The sequence below is a fragment of the Bufo gargarizans genome, chromosome 1 (assembly GCF_014858855.1).
Source record: "Bufo gargarizans isolate SCDJY-AF-19 chromosome 1, ASM1485885v1, whole genome shotgun sequence".
NCBI classification, from domain to species: domain Eukaryota; kingdom Metazoa; phylum Chordata; class Amphibia; order Anura; family Bufonidae; genus Bufo; species Bufo gargarizans.
In genome coordinates, this window is record NC_058080.1 from 320,016,556 (window position 1) to 320,042,593 (window position 26,038).

The following is a 26,038-nucleotide window of genomic DNA, read 5'->3' on the forward strand; positions in this document are numbered from 1 at the left end:
ACGCTAAACAAACAGTTTTCCGATGGCGTACTGTAGATGTCACAGGAAACAACACACTATGGACACTATATTAAAATGTGGTTAAGAGCATGGCAAGTGCTCTGCAAACAAATATGGATAGGGACATGACTTTAAATATCATAAAATACGTAAAAATAAAAAATAATTATCTTGATCTAGGAGGACGAGGTCCATATGGAGTAGGACCTTGAGGAGGCGGCGGATGTGTCGGTGTAGGTGGAAGCGGCGGTAGAGGAGGAGGAGGTAGCCTACACTGCTCTTTGGTTTTACATTTATTTATATTTTTTTAAATTAGGGTACACCCCAAAACATTGGGAAATATAACCTGTGATAACCCCCGCCAGTCGTGCTAAACACACGTTTAGACAATACACTGGCTGCAGGGCAGGCCAGCGCCTCCAAGGGGTAAAGGGCAAGCTCAGGCCATGTGCCCAATTTGGAGACCCAGAAGTTGCAGCGGCTGACCCCTGTCAGTCAGTTCGTGTAGGCGTGTGCACACTAACTGCCCCACCATGTTGCACGTCCCCGTGATGTTCATGATCCAAATTGATATCTGCTCTATCAACTTTCGATGTTCTTTTCTGCGCCTACCATGGTGATCACAGGTAGCAGGGAATCAGGATTCCAGGCCAGAGAGGGAGCCTGAGAAAATAATACTACATGCAAGGGAGGTCAATGGATGAAATTTAATTGTGATCGAGCGGAAATGTGGGAGAAGCTATTAACCACCTCAGCCCCCCTAGCTTAAACACCCTTAATGACCAGACCACTTTTTACAATTCTGCACTACACTACTTTCACCGTTTATTGCTTGGTCATGCAACTTACCACCCAAATGAATTTTACCTCCTTTTCTTCTTACTAATAGAGCTTTCATTTGGTGGTATTTCATTGCTGCTGAAATTTTTACTTTTTTTGTTATTAATCGAAATTTACTGAAATTTTTGCAAAAAAATTACATTTTTCACTTTCAGTTGATATATAATCTATATATAATTTTTTCTCTAAATTTATTGTTCTACATGTCTTTGATAAAAAAAGAAAAATGTTTGGGTAAAAAAAAAATGGTTTGGGTAAAAGTTATAGCGTTCACAAACTATGGTACAAAAATGTGAATTTCCGCTTTTTGAAGCAGCTCTGACTTTCTGAGCACCTGTCATGTGTCCTGAGGTTCTACAAATGCCCAGACTGTAGAAAAACCCCACAAATAACCCCATTTCGGAAAGTAAACACCCTAAGGTATTCGCTGATGGGCATAGTGAGTTCATAGAACTTTTTATTTTTTGTCACAAGTTAGCGGAAAATGATGATTTTTTCTTTTTCTTTTTTCCACTAACTTGTGACAATTTTTTTTTTTTTACATGAACTCGCCATGCCCCTCACGAAATACCTTGGGGTGTCTTCTTTCCAAAATGGGGTCATTTGTGGGGTAGTTATACTGCCCTGGCATTTTAGGGGCCCTAATGTGTGAGAAGAGGTTTGAAATCAAAATGTGTAAAAAATTGCCCTGTGAAATCCTAAAGGTGCTCTTTGGAATGTGGGTCCCTTTGCCCACCTAGGCTGCAAATAAGTGTCACACATGTGGTATCACTGTACTCAGGAGAAGTTGGGCAATGTGTTTTGGGGTGTCATTTTACATATACCCATGCTGGGTGACATAAAAAAAAAAGGGAAAAGTTGTCTTTTGCCGAGGTATTCAATGAGGGGCCTGGCGAGTTCGAAGAAATTATTATTTTTTTTGCAGAAGTTAGCGGAAATTGATTGTTTTTAGTTTTTTCTCACAAAGTCTCCCTTTCCGCTAACTTGGGACAAAAAGTTAAATCTTTCATGGACTCAATATGCCACTCAGCGAATACCTTGGGGTGTCTTCTTTCCGAAATGGGGTCACATGTGGGGTACTTATACTGCCCTGGCATTTTAGGGGCCCTAAAGCGTGAGAAGAAGTCTGGAATATAAATGTCTACAAAATTTTGTGCATTTGGATTCCGTGAGTGGTATGGTGAGTTCATGTGAGATTTAATTTTTTGTCACAAGTTAGTTGAATATGAGACTTTGTAAGAAAAAAAAAAAATGTCCGCTAACTTGTGCCAAAAATGTCTGAATGGAGCCTTGCAGGGGGGTGATATCAATGACAGGGGGGTGATCAGGGAGTCTATATGGGGTGATCACCCCCTGTCATTGATCACCCCCCTGTAAGGCTCCATTCAGACGTCCGTATGTACCGGCCAGTGTAGGCGTCATCGCCACTGGCATGTTGGTGGAGTACTCGAAACAGCTCAACAGGGCACACGCCTCTGCTGTTGCAAAAAACCTCCCTATGAGTCACTTCGAAGAGGCTGGCCTGAAAATGACCCCTCTTCCTCCTCCTCCTGGGCCACCTCCTCTTCGATCATTGCCCTAAGTGTTTTCTCAAGGAGACATAGAAGTGGTATTGTAACGCTGATAACGGCGTCATCGCCACTGGCCATGTTGGTGGAGTACTCGAAACAGCGCACACAGGTCTCGCATGGAGGCCCAGTCATTGGTGGTGAAGTGGTGCTGTTCCGCAGTGCGACTGAACCGTGCGTGCTGCAGCTGAAACTCCACTATGGCCTGCTGCTGCTCACACAGTCTGTCCAGCATGTGCAAGGTGGAGTTCCACCTGGTGGGCACGTCGCATATGAGGCGGTGAGCGGGAAGGCTGAAGTTACGCTGTAGCGCAGACAGGCGAGCAGCGGCAGGATGTGAATGCCGGAAGCGCGAACAGACGGCCCGCACTTTATGCAGCAGCTCTGACATGTCGGGGAAGTTGTGAATGAACTTCTGAACCACCAAATTCAGCACATGCGCCAGGCAAGGGATGTGTGTCAAACCGGCTAGTCCCAGAGCTGCAACTAGATTTCGCCCATTATCGCACACCACCAGGCCGGGATTGAGGCTCACCGGCAGCAACCACTCGTCGGTCTGTTGTTCTATACCCCGCCACAACTCCTGTGCGGTGTGGGTCCTGTCCCCCAAACATATGAGTTTCAGAATGGCCTGCTGACGTTTTCCCCGGGCTGTGCTGAAGTTGGTGGTGAAGGTGTGTGGCTGACTGGATGAGCAGGTGGAAGAAGAGGAGGAGGAAGCCGAGTAGGAGGAGGAGGCAACAGGAGGCAAAGAATGTTGCCCTGCGATCCTTGGCGGCGGAAGGACATTTACCCAGTGTGCAGTTAGGGAGATATAGCGTCCCTGGCCGTGCTTACTGGTCCACGTATCTGTGGTTAGGTGGACCTTGCCACAGATGGCGTTGAGCAGTGCACACTTGATTTTATCGGATACTTGGTTGTGCAGGGAAGGCACGGCTCTCTTGGAGTAGTAGTGGCGGCTGGGACAACATACTGTGGGACAGCAAGCGACATGAGCTGTTTGAAGCTGTCTGTGTCCACCAGCCTGAATGACAGCATTTCATAGGCCAGTAGTTTAGAAATGCTGGAATTCAGGGCCAGGGATCGAGGGTGGCTAGGTGGGAATTTACGCTTTCTCTCAAATGTTTGTGAGATGGAGAGCTGAACGCTGCCGTGTGACATGGTTGAGATGCTTGGTGACAGAGGTGCTGGTGTTGGTGGTGCATCCCCTGTTTGCTGGGCGGCAGTTGCCAACGTTCCTCCAGAGGCGGAGGAAGAGGCCGAGGCGACAGCAGCAGAAGAGGTAGCAGGGGGAGCCTGAGTGACTTCCTTGTTTTTAAGGTGTTTACTCCACTGCAGTTCATGCTTTGCATGCAGGTGCCTGGTCATGCAGGTTGTGCTCAGGTTCAGAACGTTAATGCCTCGCTTCAGGCTCTGATGGCACAGCGTGCAAACCACTCGGGTCTTGTCGTCAGCACATTGTTTGAAGAAGTGCCATGCCAGAGAACTCCTTGAAGCTGCCTTTAGGGTGCTTGGTCCCAGATGGCGGCGGTCAGTAGCAGGCGGAGCCTCTTGACGGCGGGTGTTCTGCTTTTGCCCACTGCTCCCTCTTTTGCTATGCTGTTGGCTCGGTCTCACCACTGCCTCTTCCTCCGAACTGTGAAAGTCAGTGGCACGACCTTCATTCCATGTGGGGTCTAGGACCTCATCGTCCCCTGCATCGTCTTCCACCCAGTCTTCCTGCCTGACCTCCTGTTCAGTCTGGACATTGCAGAAAGACACAGCAGTTGGCACCTGTGTTTCGTCATCATCAGAGACGTGCTGAGAAAGTATTCCCATGTCCTCATCATCAGGAAACATAAGTGGTTGTGCATCAGTGCATTCTATGTATTCCACCGCTGGGGAAGGGCTAGGTGGATGCCCTTGGGAAAGCCTGCCAGCAGAGTCTTCAAATAGCATAAGAGACTGCTGCATAACTTGAGGCTCAGATAGTTTCCCTGATATGCATGGGGGTGATGTGACAGACTGATGGGCTTGGTTTTCAGGCGCCATCTGTGCACTTTCTGCAGAAGACTGGGTGGGAGATAATGTGAACGTGTTGGATACACTGTCGGCCACCCAATTGACTATTGCCTGTACCTGCTCAGGCCTTACCATCCTTAGAACGGCATTGGGCCCCACCAAATATCGCTGTAAATTCTGGCGGCTACTGGGACCTGAGGTAGTTGGTACACTAAGACGTGTGGCTGTAGCAGAACGCCCACGTCCTCTCCCAGCACCAGAGAGTCCACTAACACCACCACGACCATGTCCGCGTCCCTTACTAGATGTTTTCCTCATTGTTACCGTTCACCACAATAAGAAAAAAATTATTTGGCCCAATGTATTGAATTAAAATTCAGGCCTTTTTTTACAGACACCTAACACTATCTGGCTATCTATTTAGGTACCATATTACACTAATACAGGCACAGCAGTAACGACAGATTTAGCTGAATATAAATTGTAGGCCTAGTATTTAGGCGCTAGATGACAGGTATACGTTTACGGACAGAATTAGACTTGGAAATGCACGGTAGCGTGTGAAGTTATTGTGGATGACCCTATCAGCACCTTCAATCTAATATACCCTTTTATGGATCGATTTAAACTTGGCCTGATACAGCAGAAACCACTGATTTAGGGAATTGCTAAGTTGGGAATTGTATTTCAACCCAGAACAAAAACTGTGCTTTGACGGACACCAAATAACTTGACCAGCCACAGCAATAACCACAGATTTAGCTGAATATAAATTGTAGGCCTAGTATTTAGGCGCTGGATGACAGGTATACGTTTACGGACAGAATTAGACTTGGAAATGCACGGTAGCGTGTGAAGTTATTGAGGAGGACCCTATCCGCACCTTCAATCTAATATACCCTTTTAAGGATCGATTTAAAGTAGGCCTGATACAGCAGAAACCACTGATTTAGGGAATTGCTAAGTTGGGAATTGTATTTCAACCTAGAACAAAAACGGTGCTTTGGCGGACACTAAATGAATTGACCAGCCACAGCAATAACCACAGATTTAGCTGAATATAAATTTTAGGCCTAATATTTAGGCGCTGGGTGACAGATATATACGTTTACGGACAGAATTTAACTTGGAAATGCACGGTAGCATGTGAAGTTATTGAGGATGACACTATCCGCACCTTCAATCTAATATACCCTTTTATGGATAGATTTAAAGTAGGCCTGATACAGCAGAAACCACTGATTTAGGGAATTGCTAAGTTGGGAATTGTATTTCAACCCAGAACAAAAACTGTGCTTTGGTGGACACTAAATGAATTGACCAGCCACAGAAATAACCACAGATTTAGCTAAATATAAATTTTAGGCCTATTATTTAGGCGCTGGGTCACAGGTATACGTTTACGGACAGAATTAAACTTGGAAATGCACAGTAGCGTGTGAAGTTATTGAGGATGACACTATCCGCACCTTCAATCTAATATACCCTTTTATGGATAGATTTAAAGTAGCCCTGATACAGCAGAAACCACTGATTTAGGGAATTGCTAAGTTGGGAATTGTATTTTAACCCAGAACAAAAACTGTGCTTTGGCGGACACTAAAGGAATTGACCAGCCACAGCAATAACCACAGATTTAGCTGAATATAAATTTTAGGCCTATTATGTAGGTGCTGGGTGACAGGTATACGTTTACGGACAGAATTAAACTTAGAAATGCACGGTAGAGTATGAAGTTATTGAGGATGACACTATCCGCACCTTCAATCTAATATACCCTTTTATGGATAGATTTAAAGTAGGCCTGATACAGCAGAAACCACTGATTTAGGGAATTGCTAAGTTGGGAATTGTATTTCAACCCAGAACAAAAACTGTGCTTTGGCGGACACTAAATAAATTGACCAGCCACAACAGTACAGCAGTAGAGTTGAGCGGACACCTGGATGTTCGGGTTCGAGAAGTTCGGCCGAACTTCCCGGAAATGTTCGGGTTCGGGATCCGAACCCGATCCGAACTTCGTCCCGAACCCGAACCCAATTGAAGTCAATGTGGACCCGAACTTTTCGGCACTAAAAAGGCTGTAAAACAGCCCAGGAAAGGGCTAGAGGGCTGCAAAAGGCAGCAACATGTAGGTAAATCCCCTGCAAACAAATGTGGATAGGGAAATTAATAAAAATAAAAATAAAATAAATAAAAATTAACCAATATCAATTGGAGAGAAGTCCCATAGCAGAGAATCAGGCTTCACGTCAGCCACCACTGCAACAGTCCATTGTCAGATATTTAGGCCCAGCACCCAGGCAAAGGAGAGAGGTCCCGTAACAGAGAATCTGGCTTCATGTCAGCAGAGAATTAGTCTGCATGTCATAGCAGAGAATCAGGCTTCACGTCAGCCACCACTGCAACAGTCCATTGGCATATATTTAGGCCCAGCACCCAGGCAGAGGAGAGAGGTCCCGTAACAGAGAATCTGTCTTAATGTCAGCAGAGAATTAGTCTGCATGTCATAGCAGAGAATCAGGCTTCACATCAGCCACCATTGCAACAGTCCATTGTCAGATATTTAGGCCCAGCACCCAGGCAGAGGAGAGAGATCCCGTAACAGAGAATCTGGCTTCATGTCAGCAGAGAATTAGTCTGCATGTCATAGCAGAGAATCAGGCTTCACGTCAGCCACCACTGCAACAATCCATTGGCATATATTTAGGCCCAGCACCCAGGCAGAGGAGAGAGGTCCCATAACAGAGGATCTGGCTTCATGTCAGCAGAGAATCAGTCTGCATGTCATAGCAGAGAATCAGGCTTCACGTCAGCCACCACTGCAACAGTCCATTGTCAGATATTTAGGCCCAGCACCCAGGCAGAGGAGAGAGGTCCCGTAACAGAGAATCTGGCTTCATGTCAGCAGAGAATCAGTCTGCATGTCATAGCAGAGAATCAGGCTTCACGTCAGCCACCACTGCAACAGTCCATTGGCATATATTTGGGCCCAGCACCCAGGCAGAGGAGAGAGGTCCCGTAACAGAGGATCTGGCTTCATGTCAGCAGAGAATCAGTCTGCATGTCATAGCAGAGAATCAGGCTTCACGTCAGCCACCAGTGCAACAGTCCATTGGCATATATTTAGGCCCAGCACCCAGGCAGAGGAGAGAGGTCCCGTCACAGAGGATATGGCTTCATGTCAGCAGAGAATCAGTCTGCATGTCATAGCAGAGAATCAGGCTTCACGTCAGCCACCACTGCAACAGTCCATTGGCATATATTTAGGCCCAGCACACAGGCAGAGGAGAGAGGTCCCGTAACAGAGAATCTGTCTTCATGTCAGCAGAGAATTAGTCTGCATGTCATAGCAGAGAATCAGGCTTCACGTCAGCCACCAGTGCAACAGTCCATTGGCATATATTTAGGCCCAGCACCCAGGCAGAGGAGAGATGTCCCGTAACAGAGGATCTGGCTTCATGTCAGCAGAGAATCAGTCTGCATGTCATAGCAGAGAATCAGGCTTCACGTCAGCCACCACTGCAACAGTCCATTGTCAGATATTTAGGCCCAGCACCCAGGCAGAGGAGAGAGGTCCCGTAACAGAGAATCTGGCTTCATGTCAGCAGAGAATCAGTCTGCATGTCATAGCAGAGAATCAGGCTTCACGTCAGCCACCACTGCAACAGTCCATTGGCATATATTTAGGCCCAGCACCCAGGCAGAGGAGAGAGGTCCCGTAACAGAGGATCTGGCTTCATGTCAGCAGAGAATCAGTCTGCATGTCATAGCAGAGAATCAGGCTTCACGTCAGCCACCACAGCAACAGTCCATTGTCAGATATTTAGGCCCAGCACCCAGACAGAGGAGAAAGGTCCCATAACAGAGGATCTGGCTTCATGTCAGCAGAGAATCAGTCTGCATGTCATAGCAGAGAATCAGGCTTCACGTAAGCCACCACTGCAACAGTCCATTGTCATATATTTAGGCCCAGCACCCAGGCAGAGGAGATAGGTCCCGTAACAGAGGATCTGGCTTCATGTCAGCAGAGAATCAGTCTGCATGTCATAGCAGAGAATCAGGCTTCACGTCAGCCACCACTGCAACAGTCCATTGGCATATATTTAGGCCCAGCACCCAGGCAGAGGAGAGAGGTCCGGTACAGAGGATCTGGCTTCATGTCAGCAGAGAATCAGTCTGCATGTCATAGCAGAGAATCAGGCTTCACGTCAGCCACCAGTGCAACAGTCCATTGTCAGATATTTAGGCCCAGCACTTAGGCAGAGGAGAGAGGTCCCGTAACAGAGAATCCGGCTTCATGTCAGCAGAGAATCAGTCTGCATGTCATAGCAGAGAATCAGGCTTCACGTCAGCCACCACTGCAACAGTCCATTGGCATATATTTAGGCCCAGCACCCAGGCAGAGGAGAGAGGTCCCGTAACAGAGGATCTGGCTTCATGTCAGCAGAGAATCAGTCTGCATGTCATAGCAGAGAATCAGGCTTCACGTCAGCCACCACAGCAACAGTCCATTGTCAGATATTTAGGCCCAGCACCCAGGCAGAGGAGAGAGGTCCCGTAACAGAGGATCTGGCTTCATGTCAGCAGAGAATCAGTCTGCATGTCATAGCAGAGAATCAGGCTTCACGTCAGCCACCACTGCAACAGTACATTGTCATATATTTAGGCCCAGCACCCAGGCAGAGGAGATAGGTCCCGTAACAGAGGATCTGGCTTCATGTCAGCTGAGAATCAGTCTGCATGTCATAGCAGAAAATCAGGCTTCACGTCAGCCACCACTGCAACAGTCCATTGGCATATATTTAGGCCCAGCACCCAGGCAGAGGAGAGAGGTCCCGTAACAGAGGATCTGGCTTCATGTCAGCAGAGAATCAGTCTGCATGTCATAGCAGAGAATCAGGCTTCACGTCAGCCACCACTGCAACAGTCAATTGGCATATATTTAGGCCCAGCACACAGGCAGAGGAGAGAGGTCCCGTAACAGAGAATCTGTCTTCATGTCAGCAGAGAATTAGTCTGCATGTCATAGCAGAGAATCAGGCTTCACGTCAGCCACCACTGCAACAGTCCATTGGCATATATTTAGGCCCAGCACCCAGGTAGAGGAGAGAGGTCCCGTAACAGAGGATCTGGCTTCATGTCAGCAGAGAATCAGTCTGCATGTCATAGCAGAGAATCAGGCTTCACGTCAGCCACCAGTGCAACAGTCCATTGTCAGATATTTAGGCCCAGCACCCAGGCAGAGGAGAGAGGTCCCGTAACAGAGGATCTGGCTTCATGTCAGCAGAGAATCAGTCTGCATGTCATAGCAGAGAATCAGGCTTCACGTCAGCCACCACTGCAACAGTCCATTGGCATATATTTAGGCCCAGCACACAGGCAGAGGAGAGAGGTCCCGTAACAGAGAATCTGGCTTCATGTCAGCAGAGAATCAGTCTGCATGTCATAGCAGAGAATCAGGCTTCACGTCAGCCAGCAGTGCAACAGTCCATTGTCAGATATTTAGGCCCAGCACCCAGGCAGAGGAGAGAGGTCCCGTAACAGAGAATCTGGCTTCATGTCAGCAGAGAATTAGTCTGCATGTCATAGCAGAGAATCAGGCTTCACGTCACCCGACTTTGGAACAGTCCATTGGCATATATTTAGGCCCCGGCACCCAGACAGAGGAGAGGTTCATTCAACTTTGGGTAGCCTCGCAATATAATGGTAAAATGAAAATAAAAATAGGATTGAATGAGGAAGTGCCCTGGAGTCCAATAATATATGGTTAAGGGGAGGTAGTTAATGTCTAATCTGGACAAGGGACGGACAGGTCCTGTGGGATCCATGCCTGGTTCATTTTTATGAACGTCAGCTTGTCCACATTGGCTGTAGACAGGCGGCTGCGTTTGTCTGTTATGACGCCCCCTGCCGTGCTGAATACACGTTCAGACAAAATGCTGGCCGCCGGGCAGGCCAGCACCTCCAAGGCATAAAAGGCTAGCTCTGGCCACGTGGACAATTTAGAGACCCAGAAGTTGAATGGGGCCGAACCATCAGTCAGTACGTGGAGGGGTGTGCACACGTACTGTTCCACCATGTTAGTGAAATGTTGCCTCCTGCTAACACGTTGCGTATCAGGTGGTGGTGCAGTTAGCTGTGGCGTGTTGACAAAACTTTTCCACATCTCTGCCATGCTAACCCTGCCCTCAGAGGAGCTGGCCGTGACACAGCTGCCTTGGCGACCTCTTGATCCTTCTCTGCCTTGGCCTTGGGCTTCCACTTGTTCCCCTGTGACATTTGGGAATGCTCTCAGTAGCGCGTCTACCAACGTGCGCTTGTACTCGCGCATCTTCCTATCACGCTCCAGTGCAGGAAGTAAGGTGGGCCCATTGTCTTTGTAGCGTGGATCCAGCAGGGTGGCAACCCAGTAGTCCGCACACGTAAAAATGTGGGCAACTCTGCTGTCGTTGCGCAGGCACTGCAGCATGTAGTCGCTCATGTGTGCCAGGCTGCCCAGGGGTAAGGACAAGCTGTCCTCTGTGGGAGGCGTATCGTCATCGTCCTGCCTTTCCCCCCAGCCACGCACCAGTGATGGGCCCGAGCTGCGTTGGGTGCCACCCCGCTGTGACCATGCTTCATCCTCATCCTCCTCCACCTCCTCCTCATCCTCCTCATCCTCGTCCTTCTCGTCCTCCAGTAGTGGGCCCTGGCTGGCCACATTTGTACCTGGCCTCTGCTGTTGCAAAAAACCTCCCTCTGAGTCACTTCGAAGAGACTGGCCTGAAAGTGCTAAAAATGACCCCTCTTCCTCCTCCTCCTCCTGGGCCACCTCCTCTTCCTTCATCGCCCTAAGTGTTTTCTCAAGGTGACATAGAAGTGGTATTGTAATGCTGATAACGGCATCATCGCCACTGGCCATGTTGGTGAAGTACTCGAAACAGCGCAACAGGGCACACAGGTCTCGCATGGAGGCCCAGTCATTGGTGGTGAAGTGGTGCTGTTCCGCAGTGCGACTGACCCGTACGTGCTGCAGCTGAAACTCCACTATGGCCTGCTGCTGCTCGCACAGTCTGTCCAGCATGTGCAAGGTGGAGTTCCACCTGGTGGGCACGTCGCATATGAGGCGGTGAGCGGGAAGGCCGAAGTTACGCTGTAGCGCAGACAGGCGAGCAGCGGCAGGATGTGAACGCCGGAAGCGCGAACAGACGGCCCGCACTTTATGCAGCAGCTCTGACATGTCGGGGTAGTTGTGAATGAACTTCTGCACCACCAAATTCAGCACATGCGCCAGGCAAGGGATGTGCGTCAAACCGGCTAGTCCCAGAGCTGCAACGAGATTTCGCCCATTATCGCACACCACCAGGCCGGGCTTGAGGCTCACCAGCAGCAACCACTCGTCGGTCTGTCGTTCTATACCACGCCACATCTCTTGTGAGGTGTGGGGCCTGTCCCCCAAACATATGAGTTTCAGAATGGCCTGCTGACGTTTACCCCGGGCTGTGCTGAAGTTGGTGGTGAAGGTGTGTGGCTGACTGGATGAGCAGGTGGAAGAAGAGGAGGAGGAAGCCGAGAAGGAGGAGGTGGCAACAGGAGGCAAAGAATGTTGCCCTGCGATCCTTGGCGGCGGAAGGACGTGCGCCAAACAGCTCTCCGCCTGGGGCCCAGCTGCCACTACATTTACCCAGTGTGCAGTTAGGGAGATATAGCGTCCCTGGCCGAGCTTACTGGTTCACGTATCTGTGGTTAGGTGGACCTTGCTACAGATGGCGTTGCGCAGTGCACACTTGATTTTATCGGATACTTGGTTGTTCTCTTGGAGAAGTAGTGGCGGCTGGGAACAACATACTGTGGGACAGCAAGCGACATGAGCTGTTTGAAGCTGTCTGTGTCCACCAGCCTAAATGACAGCATTTCATAGGCCAGTAGTTTAGAAATGCTGGCATTCAGGGCCAGGGATCGAGGGTGGCTAGGTGGGAATTTACGCTTTCTCTCAAATGTTTGTGAGATGGAGAGCTGAACGCTGGCGTGTGACATGGTTGAGATGCTTGGTAACGGAGGTGGTGGTGGTGGTGTTGGTGGTACATCCCCTGTTTGCTGGGCGGCAGTTGCCAACGTTCCTCCAGAGGCGGAGGAAAAGGCTGAGGCAGCAGCAGCAGAAGAGGCCGAGGCGGCAGCAGCAGAAGAGGTAGCAGGGGGAGCCTGAGTGACTTCCTTGTTTTTAAGGTGTTTACTCCACTGCAGTTCATGCTTTGCATGCAGGTGCCTGGTCATGCAGGTTGTGCTCAGGTTCAGAACATTAATGCCTCGCTTCAGGCTCTGATGGCACAGCATGCAAACCACTCGGGTCTTGTCGTCAGCACATTGTTTGAAGAAGTGCCATGCCAGGGAACTCCTTGAAGCTGCCTTTGGAGTGCTCGGTCCCAGATGGCGGCGGTCAGTAGCAGGCGGAGTCTCTTGGCGGCGGGTGTTCTGCTTTTGCCCACTGCTCCCTCTTTTGCTACGCTGTTGGCTCGGTCTCACCACTGCCTCTTCCTCCGAACTGTGAAAGTCAGTGGCACGACCTTCATTCCATGTGGGGTCTAGGACCTCATCGTCCCCTGCATCGTCTTCCACCCAGTCTTGACCCCTAACCTCCTGTTCAGTCTGCACAGTGCAGAAAGACGCAGCAGTTGGCACCTGTGTTTCGTCATCATCAGAGACTTGCTGAGGTGGTATTCCCATGTCCTCATCATCAGGAAACATAAGTGGTTGTGCGTCAGTGCATTCTATGTCTTCCACCACTGGGGAAGGGCTAGGTGGATGCCCTTGGGAAACCCTGCCAGCAGAGACTTCAAACAGCATAAGAGACTGCTGCATAACTTGAGGCTCAGACAGTTTCCCTGATATGCATGGGGGAGATGTGACAGACTGATGGGGATGGTTTTCAGGCGCCATCTGTGCGCTTTCTGCAGAAGACTGGGTGGGAGATAATGTGAACGTGCTGGATCCACTGTCGGCCACCCAATTGACTAATGCCTGTACCTGCTCAGGCCTTGCCATCCTTAGAACGGCATTGGACCCCACCATATATCGCTGTAAATTCTGGCGGCTACTGGGACCTGAGGTAGTTGGTACACTAGGACGTGTGGATGTGGCAGAACGGCCACGTCCTCTCCCAGCACCAGAGGGTCCACTAACACCACCACGACCATGTCCACGTCCGCGTCCCTTACTAGATGTTTTCCTCATTGTTATCGTTCACCACAACAACAAAAATATTATTTGGCCCAAATTCAGCTGAATATAAATTAAAGGCCTAGTATTTAGGCGCTGGGTGACAGGTATAGAAATTGCTAAATTGGGAATTGTATTTCAACCCAGAACAAAAACTGTGCTTTGACGGACACTAAATAAATTGACCAGCCACAACAGTACAGCAGTAACGACAGATTTAGCAGGATATAAATTTGAGGCCTAGTATTTAGGCGCTGGGTGACAGGTATAGGTTTACTGACAGAATTAGACTTGGAAATGCACAGTAGCGTGTGTGTGAAGTTATTCAGAATGACCCTATGAGCACCTTGAATCTGATATACCCTTTTAGGGATAAATTTAAAGTAGGCCTGATTCAGCAGAAACCACTAAATTAGGAAATTGCTAAATTGGGAATTGTATTTCAACCCAGAACAAAAACTGTGCTTTGACGGACACTAAATAACTTGACCAGCCACACCAGTAACGACAGATTCAGCTGGATATAAACTTGAGGCCTAGTATTTAGGCGCTGGGTGACAGGTATACGTTTACTGACAGAATTAGACTGGGATATGGCCAAAAAATAACCACACTATTGATGGTTAAATGCACTTGGTGTGACAGCTTGACCAACCACACTACTGAGGGTTAAATGCACTTGGTGACAGGCGCAGCTTGCCCCTGATGTAGTATATGGCCAAAAAATAAACAGACTATTGCTGGTTAAATTCACTTGGTGTGACAGCTTGACCAACCACACTACTGAGGGTTAAATGCACTTGGTGACAGGTGCAGCTTGCCCCTGATGTAGTATATGGCCCAAAAATAAACAGACTATTGCTGGTTAAATGCACTTGGTGTGACAGCTTCACCCTGATGTAGGATTTAGCCAAAATACAACCACACCATTGAGGGTTAAATGCACTTGGTGGCAGCTTGTGCTGGCACACCACAAGACACAAAATGGCCGCCGATCACCCCACAAAAAAGTGACTGAAAAACTCTCTGGGCAGCCTAAAAACAGTGAGCAATTCAATAGCAGCAGTTCAATCATCCACAGCTGCAGATCGATCTCTGAATGAAGTCCTTTGGAGGAGTTAATCACTGCCTAATCTCGCCCTAACGTCGCGGCTGCAACCTCTCCCTATGCTGATCAGAGCAGAGTGATGTGCGGCGCTACATGACTCCAGCTTAAATAGAGGCTGGGTCACATGGTGCTCTGGCTAATCACAGCCATGCCAATAGTAGGCATGGCTGTGATGGCCTCTTGGGGCAAGTAGTATGACGCTTGTTGATTGGCTGCTTTGCAGCCTTTCAAAAAACGCCAAGAAAGCGACGAACACCGAACCCGAACCCAGACTTTTACGAAAATGTCAGAGTTCGGGTCCGTGTCACGGACACCCCAAAATTCGGTACGAACCCGAACTATACAGTTCGGGTTCGCTCATCCCTACTAAAGAACACAAGGAATGGACATTAGACCAGTGGAAATCTATGCTTTGGTCTGATGAGTCCACATTTGAGATCTTTGGTTCCAACCACCGTGTCTTTTTGCGACGCAGAAAAGGTGAACGGATGGACTCTACATGCCTGGTTCCCACCGTGAAGCATGGAGGAGGAGGTGTGATGGTGTGGGGGTGCTTTGCTGGTGACACTGTTGGGGATTTATTCAAAATTGAAGGCATACTGAACCAGCATGGCTACCACAGCATCTTGCAGCGGCATGCTATTCCATCCGGTTTGCGTTTCGTTGGACCATCATTTATTTTTCAACAGGACAATGACCCCAAACACACCTCCAGGCTGTGTAAGGGCTATTTGACCATGAAGGAGAGTGATGGGGTGATGCGCCAGATGACCTGGCCTCCACAGTCACCGGACCTGAACCCAATCGAGATGGTTTGGGCTGAGCTGGACCGCAGAGTGAAGGCAAAAGGGCCAACAAGTGCTAAGCATCTCTGGGAACTCCTTCAAGACTGTTGGAAGACCATTTCAGGTGACTACCTCTTGAAGCTCATCAAGAGAATGCGCAGAGTGTGCAAAGCAGTAATCAAAGCAAAAGGTGGCTACTTTGAAAAATCTAGAATATGACATATTTTCAGTTGTTTCACACTGTGTTTGTTATGTATATAATTCCAAATCTGTTAATTCATAGTTGTGATGCCTTCAGTGTGAATCTACAATTTTCATAGTCCTGAAAATAAAGAAAACTCTTTGAATGATAAGGTGTGTCCAAACTTTTGGTCTGTACGGTATAATCTATCCATTATGGCCGGAATAGTTATTCATTTACCCATCATATGTCTGCTGTGACAGACATTTTTAACAATTGGTATTAATGTGAGGGATCTTGGGATTTTTGTACTTTTAAATTGTTAAGTCAACACTATATACTCATGAGTCATTAATTAATCTACAACTTAACCAGTCACTTTACAAATAAGAACTATAAACTCTAATGAGATGTTCCAAAATAAACGACTAGCTGTAAAGGATTCCTTAAGATCTAAAATTTTTTCAATGATATTCAGGAACACCACCCAATCTTAATGGTCAATGGTGCTCACTGTGGATTCATCTTCAGAATTCAATACTCTGTAGTGCACGAGCCATGTATCGCAAAGGTGGCATAGCACGATGAGTTTGGTTGGTGGTTCTCACATTTGTGTTGTTGTTTTAAATTAATGTTGCTCTTGTGATACCCAAATATTTTTTTTGTTAAATTTGGATTTTTATTACTGTCTGCTTTGTAGTTGCACTAAGAGAAGAATCATGTAAGTCTCAATGTGACTGTATGCCTCATTGAGATAATTTCTGTGAATCTTTACTGCTGTAACAATAGGTTTATAGAATCTTTTATTTAAAAAGAATATTGGGTATGTGTTTTAAGAGTGAACAGACATTGGGTGGGACAGGTCACACCCGTACTACAGCTTGTGATTTTTATTACGGTGTGGTTAAAAAAGCGGTTCAAATACAGATCGATTGACGATCACAATGCAAAATAATCCAAGAGGGGAACCAGACCTCACATAGACTGTAAAGAGTGTGGAGGTACTTTTTTGTTAATGCAATTGTATCTAAATGTAAGTGTGGGAATTTAGGTTATCCAATATGTGTGTTGTGAACAAAGATTCATTTTAAAGCGTTGAAATTATTATTATTGCTTGGTCAAAGAAAGTATGCCTGTGGTGAAGACTAAACTGACATGTGTTTGTGTGTGTGAACAGTGAATGATTTAAAACAGCCATAGTACATAATTACCCTCCTGATGGGGGATGGTCGCTGCCTTCGCATCGTCATCCTCATCCTCACACAATTGGGTGGGGGAAGCAGATTGGGCTGCCCTCAGGTCCCTCCATGGACTCGGCCTCCCTAGGAGGGCTAGAGGCAGGTGGCTGACCTGAGGGCCGGGCTGCGCCTCCTCTTCCTCAGACACCTGACACACCTCCGATAACAACAAATTTGAATAAGTTTTAAAATAAAAATGCAACCGTAAATCTACATATGCTTCACATTACTTTTGTAATCCTGCGCACGATTCTTCTTTTTTCCACATGTGAGTGCGTCTGGTCATATCCCCGCTCAAGCATTCTCTGCAATGTAAAAAAAAAAAAAAAAAGCATATGATCAGATGTTATAACGGTAACTTTACAGCTAATATTCTGCTACAACATGTGCTGTAGTATAAAAAAACAAGCATATAATCTGATCTTATAACGGTAACATTAAATCTAATATTTATCTTTCAAACAATAATACATTTTTTTGGGCTGGTTAACATGATGTAGAAATGTTGGTGGCTATAGCAAACTTACGGCAGAAAAAAGGCAGCGCATGGCGATAGGTTCCCCAGACTTAAAAAACGACATGCATACCTTTTAGTTAGACTGTCTCTCGCTGCGTGCTGCCTTGCTGCTGCCGGAACTCCGCCTCCGCCACCACTATTGCCAATAGGGAAGAAGCGTCATTCTAGGAGCTTAGGTAACCTAGCGGCAGTATGGATACGACATGCTGTTCACCTTCCTGGAATAGTCAGACGTACTCCCGCCCACTAATGTTAAAGTAGCGTAATCTTATGTTTTACAAATATTAGGGATTGTATTGAAAGGGTATGTGTGCGGAGTATGAGCTACTGGATACTGGCCATCTGAGGAGAGGTGTACCTGTCTAGTGAAGTGACGGTACGGTATGGGGTGTAAAACTGGTTCGCCTCCCCGCGGTGCCTCCTGGGTAACGCTAAATGAACCAGCAAATACTGAATGTCCAAGGTTACTTCTTACCACCAGGACACTTATTAGAATCTATGGACTAGGCATCATCAAAGTGTGGTCCTCCTGCAAACTGTGGCCCTCCAGCTGTTGCAAACATAACACTCCCTTCATTCCATTATAGCCTAAAGCAGGCATCCTCCAGCTGTTGCAAAACTACAACTCCCAGCATGCCCGAACAGCCTACAGGTATCAGCCTACAGCAGGGCATTGTGGGAGTTATAGTTTTACAACAGCTAGGAGGCCACAGTTTGAGGATGCCTGGCCTAAAGCTATCATCCGAAGCCCATAATAGTGCATCATGGGAGTTGTAGTTTGACAACAGCTGTAAGGCCACTGCTTCAGAATGCCTGCTATAGACTGTGTGTGTCTCTGTGTGTTGTTGGGGGTGGGGGTTGGTCTAAGGGGGTGTGGGTTTGAGGTGGGGGGTCTGGTGGTATATAGCAGTGGGTATATAGTGGGGGTATATTGTGTAAGGTGGAAAATCAGATGTGCAATGTGCATCTAAAATATATTTGTCTGCTATCCATACATAAGGACATTAATGTAGACCGCATGTGTGTATGGATAGCATGTAAATATCAGATGACAGTGACATAATGCTCTGATGTCAGACCAACTGTTTATTGATATGGAAAAAGTTTACCTATATTTTGTTTCAATCCATATTACATAACATATTATTTAGGTTTCATAGATGATAATGATTTTTGAAAAAAATTATGTATTTTTTTTAAAGTAAACTAGGTTTGTTTCCAATAGGCATTTATATGTAAGCATAAGCATTAAGCTAATGATGTGAAAATAATTTTTAAAGTATCGCGAAAAAGTTTTAAATAAAGTTTTTCGTAATCGCGAAAATTTATTCGCAAGTGTTATTAAGTTAACATACATTTAAATATTTCAAGCATGCGCAATGTACTAGATTTAATGCTGATAAATAACTTACTTTGATCAGGACTTCTTCCTCCGCCTCGCTGAACTTGCCTCCAACCATTTTGTTCAAGATGAATTCGCATCCACAGACATAAGAACTTGTTCTATCTGCCTTCCAGAAGAAGCCACGCCCAAAATTGCGCAGGCGCATACCAATATGTTATCGCATGACGAACAATGAATACTATTTATGCGCACGCGATAAATCTTTTGTAAAATAATTGGATACTATGCGAATTCAGCTAATTTACGAATATAATGAATTTGCAAATATATCACGAAAATTCTTTTTGAAATATTCGTCAAATATTGCGAATACGAATATTGCCCCTGCCACTCATCTCTAGCGGTGATCAGCAATGAACGTGGAATCTGAGGGGTTCAACGATGGGGGGGGGGGGGGGGTGCAATTGCCGTTCCCCATCATTGCGCCCACTACTCACAACAAAATGATGAAGTAATTTGTGACAAAACAAATTTCTTTGTGAAATTCAGCAAAGCAGCCGAATTAAAGGTTTGAAAGGCTGACCTTTCATGAACCGCCACAGCTGAACCTCACTGGTCACTGTAGTTGTGGCCGGTGTTTCTGAATGTGCTGATGACAGAGAGGCAGCCTTGGTACAGACAGTGGTGCAGGTTAAGTTCCACTCATCTGTCATCTACATAGGACACTAATGGTTAAAGGGGTTGTCCGGGTTCAGAGCTGAACCCGGACATACCCATATTTTCACATATTTTCACCCTAATGTTAGCATCGGAGCATCTCATGCTCCAATGCGCTCCCTTGCCCTGTGCAAGATCGCACAGGGCAAGGACTCTTTTAATTACAATAACACTGCCGGGTGGAGGCTTCCCCCCGGCAGTGTGTTCGGTGACGTCACCTGCTCTAATAGGTGTGCTTTAACGCTGTCCTAGCCGTTTTACTAGCTAGGGCAGCCCTAAAACCCGCCCATCAGTGCCGATGACGTCACCGGGCTCCTGGCAGCCCCATGGAGAGCCCGGTTTGTCACCGGAACTCCTGAAAATGCCTTTGCCCTGTGCGATTTGGCATGAACTGCTCTGATGCTCAAGTCAGGTGGGCTGCCTGGGTGAAAATAGAGGTATGTCCAGGTTCAGCTCTGAGCCCGGACAACCCCTTTAAAGTTTAAATGCACTAATGAATCAATTAGTGCTATACTTACTATACATGAAAATTTGGAGGTTTTTGCGCACATTTTTGATCAAAATTGTGTCAGGCCCACCTACCAATGGCAAGGTGGCTTCTACAGATGGGAACCTAATACTAGCAGAATTGCTCATCTTAAGCATAAAGCCTACGACATTCAGGGCAGTGCAGGATCTAGCTATAGTATACTCTAGTATCTGTTAGACCTGTCTGACCACTGACTGTGCTGTTGTTATGTTCTGTTTGTTGTATAGTATACTCTAGCTATACTATACTATGCTATTTGGGATAGCTCATCAATATGAGATCGGAAGGGGTCCGACATTTGTCACCCCTGCCAAGCAGTTGTTTGAAAAAAAGGCCTCACTTCATGCCAGCGCTGCTTCTCTTCACTGTTTACCTGCTCGCTGTCACAACAGCAGCAATGAGCAGATATGGGATAGCTTAGGTGTAATGACACCTGCTCACCAATACTGTGACGGCTGATCAGCGGGGGGGTGCCAGGTGTGGGTCATCAATAAAAATAACTTGGACAACCCCTTTAAGGGTTTCCCCTTGGTAATAAATTTGAGAATCATTGTATCAAACAATAAAACACTGGGTATGACTGTCACATAAAAAGACTTGATGGACACTAACCTTGACTTCAATAACGAGTGCCAGGCAGCTGTTGACAAAGCAAATAAAATAATAGGATGCTTAATGTGAAGAAGCCTATGCGCTCATAACAAATACATAGTTTTGCATATATACAAATCAGTAGTCAGACCACACATAGAACATTGTGTACAGTGTATGAGGAGGACAAAGCAGAGCTATAGTGACGCAGAGGACTGCAGTACCAATATGAAACTTGGCGATCTAATTACAATGTTCACACATACATGAATGGACAGTACAGAGAGATTTTTAATTATCTATTAATACTTAGTTGTAAGCATGACAAGAGAGCATCCTTTATGTTTAAATGAAGAAATGTTTAATTATTGTTATAGATGGGAATTCTTCTTTACTGTAAGAGCAGTAAACAGTGCCATAAGATGTTGCAATGGTGACTCATTGAACAAGCTCAAGAGCGGTAGGGATGCATGTATTCATGATCTGGGCCATGCTCTCTCTCCCCTGCTTTACAAACCCCCACATACCCCCACTACAAGAGAGGAAGTTAAATGATATGTCAAAGAGCCCTTCCACATCACATTCAGGAGATTCAACTGTTTTGATATCCCAAAAATTATATTGCACTAGGCAAAATAAAGACCATATTTAACCAAATAACTTTTTTTGAGAATGGATTAATGATTTTAGAAATATAATACATATATTCTGAACAATGTGAAGTTTACAGCACACCTGAAAAAAGTAAAAAAGTGACCTAATTTATCTGAATAATTTGATTGATATATTCCCCAAAATTCTATTGATTGCAAGGGCAAGTGTTATTAGAGATCACTGACAGCTTGACCCCCCCCCCCCCTGCCATAGCAACAGACCCAACACACACAAATACACATGTAATAAGGGGAAACACCTAAAAGTATTTAAAAACGTGTTAAGAAGAAGACATAAGGTATAGATGAAATTGCAGTGCTTTATTTATGGTACATCACTAGCATCAATGAGCCCTTTAACCTTCAGCTGGATACAGAGCCCGCTGCCCAGTAAAGTAAGAGTCCCTGCATTATGCACATGCTGAATGTACACATATTTCTCAAGGGTAAATATTTAACATTTTAAAATGTCAAAAATTATCTCACTTTTAAAGTAGACATAGTTGACCTTTGCAATAGATATTCAAAATAAAAATTTCAGAAAAGGAAAAATATCTCAGTGCTCACTTTCTTACAAACTGTGTTCAACATGTAAATGCAGATTAAATTGGAGATACCTGTACAAACACTAAGGGGCACATTTATTAAGTCCAGCGTTTTAGACGCCAGGAGCAGGGAGAAGTCGCAGATTGTGACGCAAAGGACTTTTGCGCCACAATCTGCACCAGAAATAAGCCTAATTTAGACATACAATATTTCTGTTTGCTAAATGACCCCCTAAGTCTGCGAATACCACTCACTATAGTAATTTAGCTCCAGCTCAAAATGTTTTCCTTCTTCCTAGAAGAAGGAAATTGTTCTGCTCCCATATTGAGTTTTGTATATTGTATATTTTGTGTCACTATAGCATATTCCATACAAACCAACCGACATTCTTGTGCATCTATCAGCACTACTGTGCACAGAGGAGCATGTATCAGTCTAGGCTTCCTCGTACTGGCCATACACATTAGACAGATGTTGGCTAAACCCATTGATTTCAGAGGGATTGATCAACGACCAATGTATATGGGGACTCCCGACTCTCCAGACAGGAAAGAAAAGGATAGGACAGTCAGATTTCTCCTACCTGATCCTTTTGTTTCTGGGAAGATAAGCCACATCTCACAAGCTTCTGAAACCTCATAGATGACTGTGTCAGCTGTTTCTGTACACGCTTATAAACCTAAAAGTGTTGTTAAAAAACAACCATAGAATGCCCAGTAAATTTAAAAATATAAATACTTTATTATATCATAAATTGATCAAAATTCATAAATATGAGACATTATTACACAGAATTAATTTGGAAAAAATCAGCAAACAAACTGGATGCCATAGTTCCCCCGCCGGTGTCTCAATAACCTGCCAAACAGATGGAACACATGTAAAGTGTATGTGCCGTATGCAGTGGAGTAATTTACAAGTAGATATTATTTGGTACAAAACAACTACAAGTAACTGTGGTCCTCACTCCACTGCATACCCCTGAGGAGAGTCAATATAGGTGTGGGGCCCAAAGTAGTATAACAATAATGACAGAAAAAATAATGACACAGTATCTGTCTGAAATATTCAAGTAATTACGCCCCCTTACACCGAGCTATCACTATGGAAGCTATAAGAAAGAAACTCTCCCACCGGTACCTGCTGGAAAAACAAACATACCCAAAGACATGATGGAGGGCAGAGACAGCGGACACAGGGCAGTCATTCAAAATAGTCAACAGGGTCACAAGAAGTGTGTGGAAAAACCAAGGCGCAAAATAACTGCCCATGAACTGAGAAAAGTCAAGCGTGCAGCTGCCAAGATGCCACTTGCCACCAGTTTGGCCATATTTCAGAGCTGCAACATCACTGGAGTGCCCAAAAGCACAAGGTGTGCAATACTCAGAGACATGGCCAAGGTAAGAAAGGCTGAAAGACGACCACCACTGAACAAGAAACACAAGCTGAAACGTCAAGACTGGGCCAAGAAATATTTCAAGACTGATTTTTCTAAGGTTTTATGGACTGATGAAATGAGAGTGAGTCTTGATGGGCCAGATGGATGGGCCCGTGGCTGGATTGGTAAAGGGCAGAGAGCTCCAGTCCGACTCAGACGCCAGCAAGTTGGAGGTGGAGTACTGGTTTGGGCTGGTATCATCAAAGATGAGCTTGTGGGGCCTTTTCAGGTTGAGGATGGAGTCAAGCTCAACTCCCAGTCCTACTGCCAGTTTCTGGAAGACACCTTCTTCAAGCAGTGGTACAGGAAGAAGTCTGCATCCTTCCAGAAAAACATGATTTTCATGCAGGACAATGCTCCATCACACGCGTCCAAGTACTCCACAGCGTGGCTGGCAAGAAAGGGTATAAAAGAAGAAAATCTAATGACATGGCCTCCTTGTTCTCCTGATCTGAACCCCATTGAGAACCTGCGGTCCATCATCAAATGTGAGATTTACAAGGAGGGAAAACAGTACACCTCTCTGAACAGTGTCTGGGAGGCTGTGGTTGCTGCTGCACGCAATGTTGATGGTGAATAGATCAAAACACTGACAGAATCCATGGATGGCAGGCTTTTGAGTGTCCTTGCAAAGAAAGGTGGCTATATTGGTCACTGATTTGTTTTTGTTTTGTTTTTGAATGTCAGAAATGTATATTTGTGAATGTTGAGATGTTATATTGGTTTCACTGGTAAAAATAAATAATTTAAATGGGTATATATTTGTTTTTTGTTAAGTTGCCTAATAATTATGAACAGTAATTGTCACCTGCACACACAGATATCCCCCTAAAATAGCTAAAACTAAAAACAAACTAAAAACTACTTCCAAAAATATTCAGCTTTGATATTAATGAGTTTTTTGGGTTCATTGAGAACATGGTTGTTGTTCAATAATAAAATTAATCCTCAAAAATACAACTTGCCTAATAATTCTGCACTCCCTGTACAGTAAATACATTTCATCCAATCCTAGTGTACAGACCCCAATTTAATAATACATGATTTTATGAAGAAAAAGATCAAGAGAACAATGATTTTCTAAGAGAAAATTTAGAGAGAATGATAAATAGACAATATATAATGTGCTCATCCCATACCAATATTTTCACAGACAAATTTGATAGTCTAGATATCATACGTGATCATAAAATAATTTTTTTCATAGAAATTCATAACAATAATACCTCAAGGCAACATGTACCAATTTTTCATAGGAATTCATAACAATGACACCTCAACGGCCAAACGTACCACTATACTCCAAACCTTCATTCTAAGTGAGTACAAAATCCCATAAAAGAAAAAATGGAAATCATAGCCAACATGGGTAATGCATCACACCACAGCTGTCACAATCCATAGCAAGGGGTGGTCGATGCGCCAAAGTGCAGCTGGGCACCACAGACTGTGGTCAGTCCAGCGCAGTCAGGCGCATCGCCACCCATATACCGTGCTGGATACACAAACAGTCACCATCCTTAAATACCATCATAGTGGTCTAATGTCTCTGTCTCAACTGGCCTAAAGGGCTATAGAGGTCCGACCGATATATTATAACAAATACTATACTATAACAGCTTATCATAAACTAATACATAAAGTGACTCCTCATATCATAAACAGTGCAAACGGGTGTAATATCACCCCTGTGTCTCAAAGATAGAAATTGATCACGTCACAACCAGACAGCTGAGAAGCTCTGACAGAAGCCTTTCAGAACCTCCTCCTTGAGTTTTCTTTGTTGTGGTGTTTAGTTCCTCATCTTGTTAGCCTCTCTCAGCTGTCATGTAGTTGGACTGATTGCATCCCTTTAAATTCCTCCCCATAATGCATTACTGGGCGGCTTATACTTCTTCCTCGAGTGTGTGTGCATGCTAATCCTATTTCCCAGTCTGCTACTAAGTTAAGTGCTGTACATTTATCTGTTATTTTCTGTTTGCCCATGACATCACAACTCCCACAATTCCTAATGAAGGGTGATCAATGCGCCCAAGCGTGACTGGGCCACATGTCCATAGTTAGCCCAGCACAATCAGGCACACCGCCACCTGTCTAATGTGCTAAGTACATAACCAATACATCAAAATAAAGGATGATCGATGTGCCGAAGTGTGACTGGGCATCATCAAAATAGCAAGCCCAGCACAGTCAGGCAAATCGCCATACATCTAAAATGCTGAATACATAAATAATAATTCCCAAAGCAGGGTGATCTATGGCACCAGAAACTATAATTGACCCAGCACAATCAGGCACATAGCAACCCAATGTGCTGAATATAAAAACAAATACCATTTACCCATCTCAACCCAACTGGCCTAATGCCAATGGTTAAGCTGACCTAAAAAGTTGTGACGGTCGGGCCACTACGTTATAAAGAATACTCTGCCGAACTATCACAGCACCAGCATATACAGTAACCACATATACGATGGAAAATGTACAAAAAATATATAAGGCGTGGATCCCATGAATCAATCTATTCTGATGCATAGAGTAGTCCCTCTTCAGGCTTGCATTTTCTTTTTGTCTTCATCACTATATTCTCAGCATGCACCGAAATTGCTCCTCTCCTCACAATCCTCCAATCCTCATAGCATGACCACATGAAAACTAAATAGAATAAGAAACAGTTAAAATCACAGAAAAATTCAGTAACAGCGCTAACCTAAATAAAGGATTTGAAACTCAAAGCCTCATTTAATCCATGAGGAGTCACTGTGTTGAGCAGAACCATCCAC